At 41.0% G+C, this 20,851-nt stretch overlaps 2 long non-coding RNA genes across 2 annotated transcripts; one reads left to right on the forward strand and one right to left on the reverse strand.

Annotated features, from left to right (window-relative positions):
• The first annotated feature begins 324 nt into the window (after positions 1 to 324).
• On the forward strand, positions 325 to 1,600 carry LOC114806328. The gene is made up of 2 exons (XR_003754355.2): positions 325 to 480; positions 1,468 to 1,600. It is a non-coding gene; the product is annotated as an uncharacterized LOC114806328 (long non-coding RNA).
• Positions 1,601 to 17,081: 15,481 nt separating this feature from the next.
• LOC103168387 lies at positions 17,082 to 20,609 on the reverse strand. The gene is made up of 2 exons (XR_003754354.2): positions 20,506 to 20,609; positions 17,082 to 17,485 (listed from the first exon to the last, which is right to left on the reverse strand). It is a non-coding gene; the product is annotated as an uncharacterized LOC103168387 (long non-coding RNA).
• Between the last annotated feature and the right edge of the window lie 242 nt (positions 20,610 to 20,851).

Consider the following 20,851-nt stretch of genomic DNA (forward strand, 5'->3'; position numbering starts at 1 on the left):
ATCTGTCGTCAAAGGAACCCGTTCTGCTGATGCTTCTTCTTTCTGCTTCCAAGTGCTGCTCTCCTGCTGCTTCTCCTGCTCCAATGCTTGCTTGTCTCTGCATCTCAGTGTGCCTCCATGCTGCTTGTCTGCATGTCCTCTGTCTGCCTCCAAGTAACCCTTTGCAATTCAAAGCCACAGCCTTTTGTCTGCCTTAGGCGTCATAGCAGCTGTGGCCCTGCGTAGCAGTCACTGATTGGCCCAGGCCCATTACCGGATACAACAGGGAGAGAAGGCCCCGCCTCCCTCCATGCTCCGCCCCCTCCATGCTCCACCCCCACAGGCCATTAATCACCGGACCTCAAGTAAAGTCCATCAGTACCTTGGCAAAGTCTCTTCATTGTTGTTTGTGGCATCAGAAACAGTCATTAACAAACCAGCTTATTGTGGGCTCACCACAATTGCTATTGAAGAATATGGAAAAGAGTCAAGTGGAGAGAGGTATTAACTCAATAGTTAGAATGAACATTTTGTGAAAAATGAGGATGGTGTGTGTATTATGAAAGTTCCATTGTGGCTAGCAGGAAGAAGTGACAGAAACATTTCAGTAAGTTGATTAGATGAATGGGTACTTTTCAGGGTCAAGAAATGGTGCAGAAGTGGAAAAAAGAGGAAAGATGAAACATCTACTTTTCCTAAAACTTCATGGACTAGAAATGCAAATTTACCATCTCAATCAAAAGGCCAAGTTGATCTTTAAGAAGAAAGACATCTTAATTTCAGTTGTTTTCCAATAGTGACCTAACATCGAGGAGTAATTTTTCAGAATGAGATGAAGGAAAACAGTTCAGAAGGGTTTAGAAAGCAGAATTTTAATGATGGAGCCTGGTCATTCCATTCTTCCAGACAGATATAAGCATGTAGAGCAAGATCCATTCATCTGAACTGGATGGTTTTATGTTTAGTTTAAGGAGTCAGGATTTTAAAACTTTTATACCTACGGAATAAGAAGAAATGGATGATGTCAATTTCTTCCTCATAATGTGAATGGAAATAATACAGTGCTGGGTCAGCTTGACTGGTTAGACAAAGATTAAACTTTTTTTTTCTCAGCATTATACTGCAGATAAAGATTGCATCTTTTCTTTGCACCATAAATCCATCATCATCAACAACAGCAACATTTACTGAGTGATTACTGTGTGTAGAACACTTTTAGGGGCCTGGAAAACATATATACAACATATGGGCTGCAATTCCATGGAGTTTATGACTGAAGGCAAGCAGACATAAATCCATGCATATATACTGGTTAAAAGTATGTGAGAATAAGCATAAATAATAAATAGAAGTGAATAAGTAAGTCAATAACCAATAAATAGTTAAATATATGAGTACTGAAGTTGCTGAGGGGATAGTTTGAGGTGGTGGTGGATTATTATTATTAATGTTAATATAATAATAATAATAATATAATTGTTATTGTAGTGAATGCACAAGTTTCCTGAAATGCCACTTGAGTCCAGGAGACACGGACAGTTAAAGTACTGCCAACGGACTGTTACTGCTCCACTTAGCAACCCATGCATTCTTTGGTAAAACCTGTGGAAAATAATGTAAACTCATGTTTGAAATGGTCTCTTTCGGCATATGTATTTTCCCTATTTATGTTAGTGCAAAGCAGATTTCTCTAAGGTGTTCTAATTGTCCCCTAAGATATTTCTATGTTTTGCCCTCAAAATAGGGGATTCTCCAATCTAAATCTCCAAAGAACATCTATCATTTCTACATAATGGAAGAAAAGAATATAGGTTCCCATACTATTTTTTAATTTAAATGATGCCCAAATAAGCAATATAGACTGTCCATGGGAAGTTGATTTCAGTGAATAATGGATCATGGTGAAAAGCAAAACAAAATATATTAACAGCCCCTAAAAACAGATTTAATCTGATCAGATAGAAAAGGTTGATATATAATTCCAAAACTAGGTGAGTTTTTTACAGAGCTATAAAACCTGTCAAGGAGACCAAAAGTTTATTATCTAGGAAAATTCATGTAACAAATTTGAAAAGACTTGATTTAGATGGCAAATCTGTTTAAACAGTCATTTATAATACTTGGAAATCTGCAAACATTGAAGTTATTCAGCAAGTGAAATATGTATTTATTTTAAATAGTTCTTTTCCCTACTAAATTAAGTGGAGAGCCCATTACCCCTTAGTGGAAAGCAATGAGCTTTTCCATTGTTGTTAGATGCTAAAAAAATTCTGCAAAGGATCCTAAAAAATAAAGATGATGGAAATTTTATTCTGAGGAATTGCTCATGTGAAATAATATACATTTTACTCAAAATTACAAGTACAGTAGAAATTCAAGGTGTAAACAATATCATCCAAAATATACTTTATTTTGCATTTCCTAGCCATATATTTACCTTTGTATGTCCCTTGAAAATCATAACATCTAAGAAGCACTTGCAATATGTGAAGCACTATGCTAAATGGAGAGTATACATGCTTATTAATTAAGACATGGTATCTGGACTTCAAAGGACTAATAATAATAATGATGATAATTATAATTGTGGTATTTAAGCTTTTATTTTTCCTTCAATCGTACTATGTGCCAAGCACTGTAGTAAGAGCTAAGATAGATACAAGACAACCAGGTCCCATATGGAGCTAACAGAACAAGTAGGAGGGAGAACAGGTATTGAATCCCCCTTTTACAGATGAGGAAACTGAGGCACACGGAAGGTAAATGACTTGATCAATGTCACTGCAGACAAGTGGCAGAGCTGGGATTAGAACCCAGGTCCTCTTATTCCTAGGCCTGTGCTCTTTCCACTAGGCCATGCTGCTTCTCAATCAAAATGGGGGAGGACAGACATAGGGTAATAGGCCATTTTTAATCATTCAAGAGTAAACAATAAGGGAAAAAAAAAGAAAATGACTTCTGGTCCTTTGACTCTACACCGCGCCAGGTAAGGGTCAGCTAGTAAAGTCCAGATTACCATAACCACCATCTCATCCCTCTGAAAGTTGAGGAGAGTGTAGGGTTTGGCTCACATCATCCACTGGGAGGGAGAAAACAACTTTGGGCCACTACCCCTTGTGGACTTTTTGAGAACTATAATTGTTTAAAAGCAGGATGGGGGGGAGAAGGAGGGCTGGAAGGGGTTGGGGGGAAGATGGAGGGGATCTGTAATCTTTTTGTTCAGAAGACTCAAATAAAATGAATCCTTTGATTAGTTAATAATGATAATTTTGGTATTTGTTAAGTACTGACTATGTGTCTAGGACTTTTCTAAGCACTGGGGTAGAAACAAGCTAATTAAGTCAGATACAGTCCATGTCCCACATGGGAGTCACAGTTAAAGTAAGGAGAGCAGATGTTGAATCCTAATTTTACAGATGAAGAAACTCAGGCACAGAGAAGGTAAGCAACTTGTCCAAGATCTCAAAGCAGGCAATGGCAGATCTGGGATTAGAACCCGGATCCTCTGACTCCAAGAGTCCTTCCCTGATTAAGTCTTCTTTTCTTCTTCTCCTACTCCCTTCCGTGTTGTTCTTACACTTGGATTTTCACCCTTTATTCAGCCCTCCCTCAGCCCTACAGCACTTATGTACATTGATTTATTAATAATAATAATAATACTTATGGTACTTGTTAAGTGCTTACTATGTGCCAAGCACTGTTCTAAGCACTGGGGTACACACAAGGTATTCAGGTTGTCCCACGTGGGGCTCACAGTCTTAATCCCCATTTTACAGATGAGGGAACTGAGGCACAGAGAAGTTAAGTGGCCTGCCCAAGGCCACACAGCAGACAATTGGCGGAGCTGGGATTAGAACCCATGTCCTTATATTGTTGTCTGTTTCACCCTCTAGATTATAAACTCATTGTGATCAGGGACTATGTCTACCAACTCGGTTACTACCAATCTCCCAAGTGATTAGTACCGTGCTCCGCACATAGTAAGCATTCAATGAATGCTTAAGAAGGATTAAGGTCTTCCCCATCCCTGTCCACCTTGGTTAGCCCACTTTGACACCCCTGCTCCTTGCACAGTTGGTGGCGGGGAGGGCAAGAGCACAGCTCCAGCTGGCTCTGCCATCCAATAAAGTCGGCTGAGACCCCAGATTTCCCCGTGTGGGGCCACTTCATCCTGCTGGCAGAAGCCAATACGTGGAGCCACCATCCTGACTCCCACTCATAATGCTGAGTTTACCTACAAAGTGGATGCCTCTGCTTGAGAGCCCCATCTGGTGTCAGAGCTATATTTGTTAAGTGCTTACTATGTGCAGAGCACTGTTCTAAGCGCTGGGGTAGATACAGGCTAATCAGGTTGTCCCACGTGAGGCTCACAGTTAATACCCATTTTACAGATGAGGGAGGTAACTGAGGCACAGAGAAGTTAAGTAACTTGCCCACAGTCACACAGCTGACAAGTGGCAGAGCCGGGATTCAAACCCATGACCTCTGACTCCCAAGCCCGGGCTCTTTCCACTGAGCCACGCTGAAGTTTTCTGAATTAAATTATCCAAATCATTTATTTATATGGACATCAATCAATCAGTTATATTTATTAAGCACCTACAAACCACTTAAGCGCTTGGCAGGGTAAAAATAGTATTAGTAAACATGATACCGGCCTTCTAGGAGCTTATACTATAGAGGGTGAGATAGACATAAAAATAACTTACAGCTAGGAAAAAGAAATATAGTATAAAGACATGAAAATAAATGCTAAGAGGAAGTTGGTAATGCTTAACAGCTTAGGTGATGTGAAATTGCTGAAATATCAATTGGGTACTTAAGGTGGCAAACTAGAAATCAATCAGGGAAGGCCTCCTGGATGAGATGTGATTTCTTGGTGGTGTTTGTTAAGCACTTATTATATGCTAAGCACTGTACTAATCACTGGAGTAGATACAAGATGAACAATCAGGTCAGACACAGTCCCTGCCTAACATGGGGCTCAAAGTCTACGTAGAAGAGTGAAAAGGTACTGCATTCCCATTTTACAGCTGAGGAAACTAAGGTATAGAGAAGTTAAGTGGCTTGCCCAAGATCCCACAGCAGGCAAGTGGCAGAGTCAGGATTAGAACCCAGATCCCCTGACTCCCAGGCCTGGGCTTTTTCCACTAGGCCACACTGCTTCCCATCTAGAGAATACTCTTTATGAAATGTTTTGTCTTCCTAATTCACTGGCCAAGTCTTGCATTCTCTCTCTTTATCATCACTGGAATGGTAAGCTTCTTATGGGGAGGTTATGTGTCTACCAACTCTGTTATATTGTACTCTCCCAAGAACTTTGGATAGCGCTCTGCATACAATAAGTGCTCAATAACTGAGATCAACTGATTGATTGGTTGAGGTGGGCTTGGAATTTAGAGGTGGTCCGGAAGTGAGTCATCACTGGGTAAGGAAACTCATTTTATAATAATTTTGGTATGTATTATTTGGTCTGAATGACTGACTCTTATTGCTTTGTAATACAGATCAGTGAGAGCTTAATGGATTCTCCATTTGATGTATAATTACATCATTAATGTGAATATAATGATAATAGTAATAGAAAATTAGGTGAGCCAAGTAGACCAACATTTCAAAAAATTTCAATTATCTTGTATTTACATCTGTTTCATTCTCATTAATTTATTTTATATCAATAAAATGCCTGAAGTAAATTGTAAGATTCGCTAAGTTTTATAATGCCTTTAATGCAATTGTGTTTTTATATAGTAAAGTGTCTTTTTCACAAGAATCTGAAACATTAAACGCTATTCTCCCAGTGTCTAAACTACTCCCTTGAAGTAAGTTCTGCACTTTTGGAAGCTGCATTAATTTTTTTAATCCTCCAGCGAACTAGTGACAAAATTACAAGAAGTTCTCTTTTATCTGTGGTTTAGAAGCAGGTTGGTTCCACAGTTTTTTGTTCAAATTATATTAAAACATGCATTCAACAGTGGAGGACAAACACTATACATAGACTAAGAATCATGGCGTTTTGATCAAAGACTCCAATGTAATTATTCATAGAGAATGAACAGTAATTATGCACATCAAATACTTTTTATAATTACTTTGTTTTGCTGTCTACACAGTGGAAATGCAATGCGAAGTTGAGGAATTTGCTGGTGATCTGACCCAAGCTGAATACAGATAAATCCTTCTTTACTAGTCTCATTCCCTACTTGCTGCAGATAATTCTCTTCAAGGTTAAAAAAAAAACAAACCCAAAAACCCAACAAACCTCAAAATCATTCCACTTGGAAACAACTCCGAAACGAATGGACGATCAGATACTTATCCTTTAACCAGTTCTCTATTCTGAAACAATGCACCTTACTCATGAGAAACAGTGTGACCTAGAGGAAAGGGCATGGGCCTGAAAATCAGAAAATCTGGGTTCTAATGCCACCTCAGTCATGGACCTGTTGTGTGACCTAACCCAGCCTAGTGGAAAGAGTACAGACCTGGGTTCTAATGCTGGCTCTACCACTTGTTTGTTTTGTGACCTTGGGCAAGTCACTTCACTTTTCTGTGCCTCAGTTCCCTCATCTGCAAAATGGGGATTCAATACCTATTCTCCCTCCTACTTAGACTGTGAGCCCCATGTGGGGAACCGAGGAGAGAGGTAAATATAAGCTTTAAAAAGAGTCTAAATATTTCACACAACCCCATTACATTACAAAGAATAATGATCAGAAATGTAGCTATTTTCACTGCCTACATAGGCTAAAGATAGTCATTCATATTGAGCGCTCACTGTGTGCAGACCACTGTACTAAGCACTTGGGAGAGTACAGTATAACAATACAACAGACCCATTCCCTGCCCACAATGAACTTATATTCTAGAGGGACTATAGGTCTAGAGAGAAGTACAGTCTAGAGAGAAGATAGAACTACTAACCTAACCAAAACAGAGTTTTAATTGTTTTTGAACTAAAATTATCGAATTTGGTCAACTCTAAAATAAATTGTAATAAGTTCCTCTTTAATGCTAACTAATCTTTCCAAAAACTCTCCTCTATGTGAAAAACGTCTATCTGGTTGTGGAATAGTGGGCATATATCCTTTCACATGTGGTTCTAAAGTTGAGAAGAGGTTGATTTTTTACCAATAATTAGGATGCACTCTAATCATATACGTTAAGTCCACCAAGAAACTAAGGCTTAGATCTTCAGCACACAATTCCCGAACTCCCTACCTAACATTCACCCAGCCTGTGCTCTTCTCTGATTCTGATAGGGTGCCTAACCTGCCTGCCACTATTCAACCCGACAGGGGTCGATAAAGCATTGTAGAGAACAAAGAGAATGGAAGAATAAAAATGCCAATGAAGAAACTTTCCAAGTTCTGAATCCTGCCTCAATCCACTGAACACAGAAAAGAGTTTTCTTTACACAATTACATCTAGAATGATACAATATCAAGGTCTGATATTCCACCATATGCATTTATTTCAAGTGTGTTGTATTGTTACGTACATAAAGATTTGAATTGGGACAAATAACTTTAAACTGTACTCAATGCAAGTGATCCAGTGACCCCTAGAACAGGGTCAGGAAATAAAATAGGTGATTTAGAAATGAGTCATTCTTAGATTTTGTAGTGATTTTTCTCTTGCCCTTTTAAAAATAGAAATTCTCTATCTAAGGCCCATTTTTATCCATTCTAATCACTGAAAACTCAGCTATGTGCTATGCAGTGAGGACATGAAGAAGACTGCTGAAGTCCTAACTAAATTCACTTCAGAAAATCCAAGTTGAGCTCTTCTACGAAATTTTTGTTTGTAAATGTGCTCTGCCACTAACGGATGTTTTAAAAAGTTATTAGAAGAAGATTTCTGTCAGAAAAATACAGACTTTATAAATTGTTAGTTTTAGAATCACCATTAGAATTAATTATGTAAAGAAGAATACATCTATATTTCATCTCAGGTATCCAAAGAATTTATAGGAAGCAATATCTTTTCTCCCTCCTACTAAGACTGTGATCCTTGTATGGGACAGGGACTGTGTCTGACCTGATTTTCTTGTATCTACCCCTGTGCTTAGTACAGTGTTTGGCATTAGTAAGCAGTTAACGAAAATACCACAGTTACTATTATCATCATCGAGTTAGATTCTCCCCTTCTCAACCTCCTCCTCCTCTTCATCATCATCATCAGTATTAACTGAGTACCTCCTGTATTCAGCACTGTACTAGGAACTCGGGAACATACAGAAGAAGATTTGATTGCTGTCCTCAAAGAGTTTTCAATTTAATGGGTGGGACAAGCAGGCATAAGTGTCTCTCAGGAGTTAATGAAGCTTCAAGTGATAATGAAACTGCAGGGTTTGACAGTAGAAGCAGGTTCCTACATAATGGAGCCTCCTGGGGAGAACTGAATTGCTCTTTTCCCCACGCCATCCCGGCAGAACAAAACAATTAGGCTGGGAGCCCTGGAAATAGTTCAACTTCCTGAGGATAAATCAATCAATTGGATTTATTGAGAGCTTAATGTATGCAGAATACTGTGCTAAGTGCTTGGGAGAGTACACTATAACGGAGTTGGTAGACTCATTCCCTGCCCACAATGAGCTTAAAGTCTAGAGGTAGTACTCTCCAATTTGGCAGGACCAGTCTGTTGGGCAGTCTATCCAGTGGGAAGCAACATCAGTTAGTGGAGAGAACACAGACCTGGGAGTCAGGAAGTGTTGACTGGTCTCCCAAGAAGGGATTTTTTGAAGGCAAGAGGAAATGCGAGACAGCAAAGTAGGAGAGAGGTCAGAGCTGGAGGGGTAGATTTGAGAATCATCCTCGTAGAAAAGATAGTTGAAGTCATGGGAGTGAATGAGTTCTCCAAGGGAGTAGGTGTAGATGGAGAATAGAAGAGGACCCAGAACTGAACCTAGAGGGACACACATAGTTAGGAGGTGAGAGGCCAGTGAGAGAGATTGAGAAAGAGCAGCCAGAAAGATAGGAGGAGAACCAGGAAAGGACAGTATAAGTTAAGTAATGATGGAATTTAGATAAAGTTTAGATAATTTTTTAGAAGCTGGGGTTGGTTTAAGGAGTTGAAGGCAGCTGAGAAGGCATTCAATCAATCAATCAACTGAACTAAGTGCTTGGGAGAGTACAATACAATGAAGTTGGTAAACATGTTCCCTGCCCACAAGGAGCTTAGAGTGTAAAGGAGGAGAAAGACATTAAAACAAATTTTGGATATGCATGGAAGTGCTGTGGGGTTGAGGGTGGTGGTGAATACCATCAACTGCTCAAAGGATATAATAATAATGATGGTATTTGTTAGGCTCTTACTATGTGCCAAGCACTGTTCTTAACGCTGGAGTAGATACAAGGTAATCAGGTTGTCTCATGTGGGGCTCACAGACGATCCCCATTTTACAGATGAGGTAACCGAGGCACAGAGAAGTTAAGTGACTTGCCCAAAGTCACCCAGCTGATAAAGTGGTGGAGCTGGGATTAGAACCCATGACCTCTGACTGCCAAGTCTGGGCTCTTTCCACTAAGAGCCAAGTGCAAGGGTGATGTAGAAAGAAGAGGGAGTAGGGGAAACAAGAGCTTAGTCGGGAAAGTCCTCTTGGAGGAGATGTGATCTTAATAGGTTTTGAAGGTGGGGAGAGGATTAGAATTGAGTAAAGATCAGTGGATTTGGTGAGCAGAGGTCATTGGTGACTTTTAAGAGGGCATTTTCAGTTGAATGGAGGGGGGAAGCCAGATTGCAGGGAGTTGAGGAAAGAGTTGGAAGAGAGGAAGAGGAAATGGGTGCAAACAATTTGTTTGAAGAGTATGGAAAGAGATGATTGGAGGGACATGGATCTACTAATTAAATTGTACTCTCCAAATGCATAATACAGTGCTCCGCACACACAGTAAAATTGGCCTGGATTTTAATCCCAATTCTGTCACTTCGATCAGTCATATTTATTGAGTGCTTACTGTGTGCAGAGCACTGTACTAAGTGCTTAGGGAACTACAATATAACAATATAACAGACACATTCCCTACCCACGATGAGCTTACAGTCTGTAGTCTCTAATTTCCAGTCTACAATCTTGACTGCTATGTGCCCTTGGACAAGTCACTTTACTCTTTACCACAGTTTCCTCATCTGTAAAATGGGTATTAAATACATGTTCTCCTTCCCCCTTAGACCTTGATCCCAGTATGGGACAGGAGCTCTGTCCAATCTGTTTATATTGTATCTTCCCCAGTGCTTAGTACTGGGCACATAAGTACTTAAATTCAATTATTACTATTAATATGGTTATTATATTCTAGGCTACAATTCTTCAATTGATCAATCTATATTCTTCAACTGATCAATCTATATTGACTCCTTCCCCTCTGCCTTCAAACACATCGCCCCTGTTCTCCTCCCATTCTTGTACAAACTCCTTAAACAAATTGAGTATATCTGATGCCTCCAATTTCTCTCCAATTCCCTTCCTGGATCTTTACAGTCCAGTTTTTGCCCCCTTTGCTCCACTGAGACACCTCCCCCAACACCACCATCCAAGGTCACCAATGACCTTCTTTTTGCCAATTCCAATGCACTCTAATTTATTCCAGTCTTCCTCAACCATTTTGGCTGTCTTCAATCAGCCCAGTGAACCACTCCTTTGCCCTCAAAGCACTGTTTAGCCTTGGTTTTTTCTAACACAGCTTTCTCTCCTGGTTCTCCTCTTACCTTTCTGGCTGATGTTCTCAGTCTCATTTTCCAGCACTGCTTCTGCCTGCCACTCTCTATAGGTATCTCTAAAAGCTCTGTTCAGGGTCCTCTTCCCTTCCCAATCTATACTCATTCCCTTGAGCATCTCATCAGCTATCAGGGAGTCAACTGCTACTTCTGTGTGAATACCTCCCAAATTTACCACCCCTGTCCTAATCTCTCTCTCCTTTTCTGCAATCTTGCATTTCCTCCTGCCATCAGAGTATCTCCACCTGTATTTCCTGCCAGCACGCACTTCAAATTCAATAGGTTCCAAATGGAACTCCTCATCTTCCCTCTGAAATTCTCTCCTCCACCCCTTTTACTCAACAGAGTTGAACACAACATCACCTTCTCTGCCTCTAGAGCCCTCAATTTCGCCATTTTCTTGGACTTCTCTCTTTCATCCTGCATAGTCAGTCAGAACCTCCTTTCCTCACCATCCTAACTGCCATCATGCTGATTTGGGCACTTATTAATCTTAATTATGGTATTTATTAAGTGCTTACTATGTTTCAGGCAATGTACTAAGTTCTGGGGCAGATACAAGATAATCAGGTTGACACAGTCCCTGCTCCACATGGGCTCAGAGTCTAAGTAAGAAGACGTAGGATTTTAAATCTCCATTTTACAGCACTTGTAATATCCCAACTACAGCATCAACCTCCCCGCATCTTGTCTGTCCCTCCATAAAGCAGTTCTTTACTTAACTTTACTTAAGTATTCAAAACACCTTTTATTTATGTACATACCTTTATGCTCTATTACTTATTCCTTTATGTGTAGGCCAGACTACTTTACATTATCTTAGTGTCTGTTTCCCTAACTAGATTATGAGCTCCTTTAGGACAGGGATCATGTATATCATTTCTATGGTATTCTCCCATATATTTAGTAGCATGCTCTGCAAATGGTAGGTGCTTAATAAATAAGGTACTATTAAGGTCACATCTTCTCCAAGAGGCCTTCCTTGACTAAACACTGATTTCCTCTTTTCCCATTCCCTTCTGCACCACCCTGACCTGTTCCCTTTACTCCCTCCCTCCCCAACCCCTCAAAACATGTATATATCTTTAATTTGTTTATTTAGATTAATATCTGTCTCCCCCTCTAGACTGTAAGCTTGTTGTGGGCAGGGAATATGTCTGTTATTCTGTTCTCTCCCAAGTGCTTAGAACAGTGCTCTGCACACAGTAATCATCAATCATGCACACAGTAATCATCAATCAATATCATTGATTGATTGATGGACAGGGTAAATTTCTGTTAATTCTCTTGTATTGCACACTCTCAAGTGATTAGTACAGTGCTCTGCACATACTAAGCATTTAATAAATACCATTGATTGATTGACTGATTTGGACTCATAGCCTTAGATAACTGTGGGAGCTCTGCAATTGGCTCAGGTTTGTGGGGTTTCAGGGTGAGGGGCCTGAAATTCTGGGATTCACCACAGTGGTGCCAGTTTGGCATATACAGAAACACCTGGCCTCCCACTTCCCCAGTGCTCTGGCAGAACTAAAAAGGAGTTATTGGGAACAACTCATTTTGCTTCAGCACGGTGCTCTGCACACAGTAAGTGCTCAGTAAATAAGATTGATTGATTCAGTTTTTATATTTTTTTTTCTTCCACATTGCTCCCTCCCTTCCCAGGAAAAGTTAATTACAAACTTTCCCAGGCTCCCTGGTAACAACCCCTTCTCTCCCCCAATCCTTGAACACATAGACTTTTTAACAGAACATAATAAAATGTTCATTATTGAACAAGGGCAGCTGAATAGTTAGAGCCTTGCTTTCTTCACTAACCTCTGCCTCAAGCTCCTCAATTATAAAGTAGGGGATGATTCATCGTTGTGGAGACCTTTGTAAGCCTTAGATGCAAGCCAAGAGGGAAGTCTAAAGCATAATTCAATCAATCAATGTTATATTCATGCCCAGGAAGAGAAGTACCATCTCTTTCCACACACCCTCTCTTATCTAGAGCTAAAATCTAAAATTAGCAGCATGATCCACTTCCATGCCATGCATTACCAAATACTCTATTCCCAAAGGTTTAGCTGAGTTCCAGCTCTGAAATCATTCATTCTGGAACTTCAATTCTGCTCATCCAGAAGTGAGTCATAGACTCCACCATGCATATCTTGACATAGGTTGCATTAATTGGAGAGAAAATGTCTTGCCTGAGGGTATCAACCTATGAGTTTTGAAATTGTCTTCAAAATCAGAAGTCCTATTATGATGGTTGGTCTTTATTTCAAAGCACTGAGGGGAGCTGTTCTGGAAGAGGTCTTCAGGAGCTGTTTTTTAGCTCATCAACAAGTTAGTGGTAGGACTTTATTTTTTCTATAGGAATGCACGGGTCTGGAATGCTAAGTGAAGTGGTAGTACAGTGCTAAGTGCTTAGTACAGTGCTCTGCACACAGTAAGCACTCAATAAATAGAATTGAATGATTGAATGCTCAAACCTAGTTAATGGAGAGGAGGAAAACACACAAGACAGCTTAAGTGAAGAAGAACTGAAAGCAGGATAACAAATAAGAGCCATCCTGTTCCAAGAGCTGTCCCTGTCTGTGTGAAGTAGATATTCGTGGCTCAGTGGAAAGAGCCTGGGCTTGGGAGTTAGAGGTCATGGATTCGAATTCCAGCTCTGCCACTTGTCAGCTGTGTGACTGTGGGCAAGTCACTTCATTTCTCTAGGCCTCAGTTACCTCATCTGTAAAATGGGGATTAAGACTGTGAGCCTCATGTGGGACAACCTGATTACCCTGTATCTATCTACCCCAGCGCTTAGAACAGTGCTCTGCACATAGTAAGTGCTTAACACATACCAACACTATATTCAGAGCCCTGAACCTCTGAAGGCTGTAAGCTCCTTGAGGCCAGGGATTCTGTCAACTCTATTGTACTACACTCTCCTAAGTGCTTAGCACAGTGCTCTGAACACAGTAAGCATGTGATATTTACTGTGAATGTGAGCAAGGATTGTCTCTCTTTATTGTTGTATTGTACTTTCCCAAGCTCTTAGTACAGTGCTTTACTCAAGTAAGTGCTCAATAAATACAATTGAATGAATGTATTATTGTATGTGGTAAGTGCTTACTATGTGACAAACACTGTTCTAAGGGCTGGAGTAGGTACAAGTTAACCAGGTTGGAAACAGTCCCTGTCCCACATGGGGCTCACAGCTTAAAAAGGAGACAGGTATTAAATCCCCATTTTTCAATCAATCAATCATATTTATTGAGCACTTACTATGTGCAGAGCACTGTACTAAGCACTTGGGAGAGTACAATCCAACAGAATTAGCACACACATTCCCTACCTATAAGGAGCTTAAAGCCTACAGTTGAGGAAACTGAGGCATAGAGAAGTGAAGTGATTTGCTCATGGTCTTATAGAGGGCAAGTGGCAGAGCTGGGATTAGAATGCAGGTCCTCTGACTCCCAGGCCTGTGTTCTTTTCACTAGGCATCACTGCTTTCCCTATTTATTTTGACTATTCTAGTTGGAAATATTTTTACATTTGTCTTCCCCTTCAGAGTATAAGTTCCTTGTGGGAAGGGAATGTGTCACTTCCTTTTTTTGTGCTGCCCAAGCACCTCACCAAGTGAGTACTCAATTAATGCTGCTGCTGTTGCTACTAATCTCCCATCACAACAGATCCACATTAGAGAAGCATGTGGCTCAGGGGAAAGAGCACAGGCTTTGGAGTCAGAGGTCATGAGTTTGAATCCCAGCTCTGCCCCTTGTCAGCTGTGTGACTGTGGGCACGTCACTTCACTTCTCTGTGCCTCAGTTCCCTCGACCTGATTCCCCTGTGTCTGCCCCAGCGCTTAGAACAGTGCTCTGCACATAGTAAGCACTTAACAAATACCAACATTATTATTATTATTATAAACACACACATAGACCCATCCCTGGTTCTAAAAGCCAGAAAAGCTGGTTGCTCCAATACCTACTGGGGGGGCGGCTGGGGCGGAGGGACAAGAGGAGACATAATTTCCAGAGGAAAAAAAAAAAAAAACAAGTGCTCTTGGGAAGTTAGAGTGTTAAAAAGACTTGTGGTCTGGGTCGATAAAAAAAAAAGTGCTCATTGCTTGCAGCTCAATCTCCCTCTTTTTGATCACCAATTTAAGTGCTACTAGTGGCAGAGAATGAGATGGAGTCCCTTAATTTTAGGCTTCTAAACCTGGCAAGATTCCTGAGACCACTCTTTTCTGGGACAATCAGTTTGATGAATAGTTATAACTTAAAGGTTAATTGTAACTTAATCAAAACTTAATTATAATAGGATTCTTCCATTCCCCCTTAGCCAGATGTTCCCTTTGCCATTCCATAGGGATATCCACACTCTGTTTTATGGTTTCTCAGAGAAACCCACTCTCCTTTTCCTTCCTCTCTTCATTCTGAAAGCAGGAAGGAGAAAGGTCTTCATCATCTTTGGCCTTCGAATATGAAATATTACCCTCATTGTTGTCCTTCTGATAGGTCCCCTATGGTTAAGTGCATTTTAATTGATTGACTCCTTTTCAAATGAAAAGGATTTGGTCCTCTTTCAAAACTCAGCAGGCTTACTGCTTCGTTTTCAAAGCCCAGAGTCCTGGGGGCAGCAGAAACCCTGCCTATCCCCATTGCCCTGGAGGAAATGGAAAATCCATGGCTACTATGGAGGCAGAAGGGGGGAGGGGGCAGGAGGGGCAGGACACTACTTCTTCTTGCTCCCCTTTGAAGGGAGCTCATCAGCTGGAGGCAGCTGCTGTTCCGATGTTCTGGTGTGCCAGAGGAAGGGGGGAGGGTATTGGAACATTTCTTTCCCTTGCCCCACTCTTACATACCATGGTCAAAAATAAAGTGGACATATATATGAGTGCTAAGAAGGGTTTTAAATAGGTTCATAAGTACTAGACTTGACTGGGGAGATGATATAATAATAATAATAATAATTGTGGTATTTGTTAAGTGCTTAGTATGTGCCAGGCACTTTTTTTTTTGTTTTTTCCTCTGGAAATTATGTCTCCTCTTGTCCCCCCCCCCCCACCTTCACCCCCAGTAGGTATTGGAGCAACCAGCTTTTCTGGCTTTTAGAACCAGGGATGGGTCTATGTGTGTGTTTATGTGGATCTGTTGTGATGGGAGATTAGTAGCAACAGCAGCAGCATTAATTGAGTACTCATTTGGTGAGGTGCACTGTACTAGGTGCTTGGGGTGGATACAAGCAAATCAGGTTGGACACAGTCCCTGTCCTACATGGGGCTCACAAGCTCAATTCCATTTTACAGATGAGATAACTAAAGCACAGAGAACTGAAGTGACTTGCCCAAGGCCACACAGCAGACAAGCTACTCAGGGTAGTGGGAAATTATTTGGGGAAAACTTGTTGGAAGAGGTGGGCTTTTAGGAGTCAGTCAATTGTAGCTATTGAGTGCTTACTGCATGCAGAGCACTGTATTTAGCACTTGAGAGAGTACACTACAATAATAGACACAGTCACTGCCCACAACAAGTATACCATCTAGAGGGGGAGAACAGGTTGGAGGAGGAGGGATTTGAATATGGGGAGATATGTGGTCTGCCTGATGTGGGGAGGAAAGGTGCTTGAAGTCAGGGGAATAGCATAAGCAAAAAGACAAAGGCATGAGAATGACACCCAAATCTATATCTCCTCCCATGTTCTCTCTCCCTCCCTCCGGGCTCGTATCTCCTCCTGCATTCAGGACATCTCCTCTGGTGCTAAACTTCTCACTGTGCCTCAATCACGCCTGTCTCCTCACCGACCCCTGGGCCACATCCTGCCTCTGACCTGGAAAGCCCTCCCTCTTCACATCCGCCAAACAATCATTCTTCCCTCCTTCAAAGCCCTAATGAAGGCACACCTACTCCAAGAGACCTTCCCAGACTGACCCCTTTTCCTCAGCTCCTCCTCCCTTTCACGTCATCCTGACTCACTCCCTTTCTTTGCTCTTCCCCTCTCTCCCAGCCCCACAGCACTTACATATATATATATATATATATATATATATATATATAATTATATATAATTCTATTTATTTATATTGATGCCTGTTTACTTGTTTTGATGTCTGTCTTCTTCCCTCTAGACTATAAGCCTGTTATAGGCAGGGATTGTCTCTCTTTATTGCTGAATTGTACTTTCCAAGCACGTAGTACAGTGCTCTGCAAACAGTAAGCACTCAATAAATATGATTGAATGAATGAATGAATGAATGAATGAATGAATGATGGAAGGGAAAGATTCTCAGCTAGACAGTCAGAACTCTTGTTGAGTGGCCAGGTAACAATGATGATACCCTTTCACTCATAGAAGCTAAAAAATTGTTTTTATCACAGGAAAAAAACAAACTACACTAGGCCTTTACTGTTGTTCTAAAAGCAAGGCTTGAACATGCCTACTTTAATGAAGTAGGCCAAGTCAAGCTATCAGCCACAGAAGGCTGCCGGGCAACCATCTTCTTTCTTGCTGCACTTCTGACAGGGTCTTCAATGAATGCTTCGTTGGATAAGAAGTGAATATCCTTACTTTCATCTGCTTTGACTTCAGACTCCTTATTGTCACTTAGTTGAGTGTATTTAAAATGGTCACAAAAACGTGGTCGGTAGGTTGTTGGTGGAGTAGATTTCAGCTCTCATTCGGTCTGTTGTAAACGCTGGTTCTGTAGGACCAAACGTTGTGTAATTTGGCCTTTGAGAAAATCCTTTTGATATGTTGAAACCAAGTGTTGACTAGTAACCTGCTTTTCCTCCGCTTGTTTTAAAGCCTGCAACAGGGACACATGAATTAGCAACTTTCCTTTCTCTATTTTACCCAACCAATCCTAAGTAGGCCAATTTAGATGAGAAAAAGGAAGGTCATCAATTGATCAAATAATCAGTGGTCTTTATTACTGTGTGCAGAGCACTGTATTAAGTGCTTGGAAGAATGAAACAGGATTGGTAGACATCTTTCCCCAGATGTAGAAGATAACCCTAAGAGGGCCCATTTCAGCCTTCCCCATCACCCAAGCTTGTTTAGGCCCAGCACTAACATTTTCAAATTTGTTATCCAAGTCAGTCTGTTCAAAATATTTGGTTATATCTTTGGGGAAAAAAAAATTGAGACTGAATGTAAGAATGAGGCGTAATGTTCTCCTCCATTAATTACTTCTTATAAGTAATAATATTAATAATGAGATTTTTTGCCTATCTAACTCCTTTCAAACCATGTAAATTCAACCATACAGCATTGCTACTAATGAAATTGTAATGACTTTCCTAGTATTAAAAACTTACTTGGGATTTAACCATCTTGTTTCAGGTTCTTAATGTTCCATAGAATCTACACGAAGTTTCCTTTTCTTGCTGAAAGCTGAATTCACTCTTGGAGAAACAATCAATTCTTCAATGGCATTTACTGAGTGATTACTGTGTGCAGAGGCTGTACTAAGCATTTGGAAAAACATGGTATTGCTTGGGAGCAGGTTCCTTTACAACCCAGTGTGCCCTGCACAAAATCTTGGGGTAGAATAAGCTGTGCTTCTTAGTGCTAAGAACCCTGAGGAAGTTCTGGGAACAGAAAAAAACCTCAGCTGGCTGCCAGGGAACTTTTGCTTTGCCACTCAGAGCTTAGGAAGGGGCTGTAAACTGGCCCTGATTTGGCTGATGATTTCTACTTTCCAAGCTCTGTAGCTAATCCCTCAATTTGCTTTTAGACATGAGTTTTTCACTGAATGTTGAGAGCAGCTGAGGCCCATGGGAGTGTGGTTTAAGGATAGGCTCTCTCTAATCAACCAATGAATGAATTAATCTCTAGGAATAAAAGCACAGTACAAATCTTTCTGCAGGGAAGTATGAACATAAGACCATGGGCAGTGCCCTAACTAGGCCAGACCAATGGTCCTTAAAGGGTAACTAGAGGGAGGTTTAGGGAGGTAGAAGGGAAAGGGCACAGACCTAAGAGTCAAAAGACCTGTGTTCTAATCCTTGCTCTTCCACTTACCTGCTGTGAGACCTTGGACAAATCACTTAACTTTTCTGTGTCTCAGTTTCCTCATCTATGAAACTGAGGTAAGATACCTATTACCTCTCCCATTTAGACTATGAACCTCATGTGGAAGAGGAGCTACAGAGAAGCAGCGTAGCTCAGTGGAAAGAGCATGGGCTTGGGAGTCAGAGGTCATGGGTTCGAATCCCAGCTCTGCCACTTGTCAGCTGTGTGTGTGACTGTGGGCAAGTCACTTAACTTCTCTGTGCCTAAGTTACCTCATCTGTAAAATGGGGATTAAGACTGTAAGCCTCACGTGGGACAACCTGATTACCCTGTATCTACCCCAGTGCTTAGAACTGTGCTCTGTACATAGTAAGCACTTAACAAATACCAATATTATTATTATCTGCTTATCTTGTATCTACCCCAGTGCAAAATACAGGCCTTGGCACATAGTAAGTACCACAATTCTCCCTGTTCTTTTCTTCTTGTTTTTCTTCTTGTTCTTCCTTCTTCTTTTCTGTGACAGTCCTGATATTTCCCCGATGACAGCCTATTGTGCCTGGGTTAGCATTTCTCATCTAGATAACAGAGAAGTTCTGCCTGTAGTCTGCTGGTAGGAGCCAAAAATTGAAACTGACAACCTACCTCCACTTCCAGATTCAAATAAGTAGGGGTCCTCCTGAAAATAATAGCATCACTCCCTCTGTGTGAATTCCATGGGGACCATGGCCTTGCTTAATCTCTTATCTACCCACATAAATCTTTATTAAAGTCCACTGCATTCTGCAAAAACTAAATGTAAGTGGAAATAATTTTTGTCTGTGGCACATCTCAGAACAGAAGTGCTGCCGATATGGCTGGAGTTGAAGGAATTCCTACCCAAACACCTACGGTGATCCTTGATGAGACCCAAAAGGCTGCCGATCAAAGTGTAAAGAGCAGCCCCGAGCAACTCGCTATTACAATTGGAGTCACAGTGTCAACTGGCTTCAAAGTGACAGCTGCAGATAAAGTGAGAGACACTGCCTTCTCCAGCCAAAATCGGCAGAGAACTGGACAAGATCTAGTTTGATATTTAAGTAGAGTACCTGGCCCAGGTTTGTAGATATTGCTTTTCTATCTTTTGGAGCTGAATGATACCCTCTACTGGCTCTCCACTCCTTCCCTGGCCCTTATCTCTCTGGACCTTGACATGTTCAAAATCAGGTGTTTTTGACTATTTTGACTATCATTTACCATCACCACATAATGGACCCTCCTTTCTCTGCCAGACTCCTGGGTTTGCCTCATCAGTCTCCCTGAAAAGAGTCAGTACCCATTTTTTTTCAAAAAAAAAGAGATCTGAAATGTAGGAATCTTTAGCAGAATCCTTTGCTTTGCTAAATGCTTAGCAGTGTACGATAGATTTAGTATGTACGATCAAGCAGCAGCATGGCCTAGTGGAAAGAACAGGGGCCTGGGAGTCAGAGGATCTGGGTTCTAATCCTGATTCCATCACATGCCCACTGTGTGACCTTGGGCAAGTCACTTAGCTTCTCTGTGCCTCAGTTCCCTCATCTGCAAAATACCTGTTTTCCCTCCTACTTAGACTGTGAGCCCCATGCACCACCTGACTATCTTGTATCTAGCCCAGCACTTAGTACAGTGCTTGGCACTTAGTAAGTGCTTAACAAAAACTATTATTACTATTATTAGCTTCTAAAGCTTTTATTACAAGTTTCAGGTAATTGGTTACTAGAGCAGTCACCCTTAGCTAGTATCCACATTAATTTATGAACTTAGTTTACTATATTATCCAAACTAAGAGCCTACCATTGTACTTGTATCTCGGTGCAGCAGAGCTGAGTTTTCGTGTGGTTCTTTCTTGACTGAGGCAGCAGATGGGAGCAGCCTTTGCTGTCTGATAGGGTGAGAACAGTGTGACATCACAAACTTGGATTGTTGGGTCAAGCCCTTACCTAGCATAGGATAATACAATAAGCCCCTCATTGGCTTGAACCAAGGATCGAAGGCATAAGGCCACATTCCTCTCAGTCTGTAAGCACCAGAAGGCAATTCATAAATCATTATCACCATCATCATGAGTGACATTTATCAAATTACTTCGAAAAACACCCCACCACCAGCACTTATGTACATATACATTTATAATTCATTT

The sequence above is a fragment of the Ornithorhynchus anatinus genome, chromosome X1 (assembly GCF_004115215.2).
Source record: "Ornithorhynchus anatinus isolate Pmale09 chromosome X1, mOrnAna1.pri.v4, whole genome shotgun sequence".
NCBI lineage: Eukaryota > Metazoa > Chordata > Mammalia > Monotremata > Ornithorhynchidae > Ornithorhynchus > Ornithorhynchus anatinus.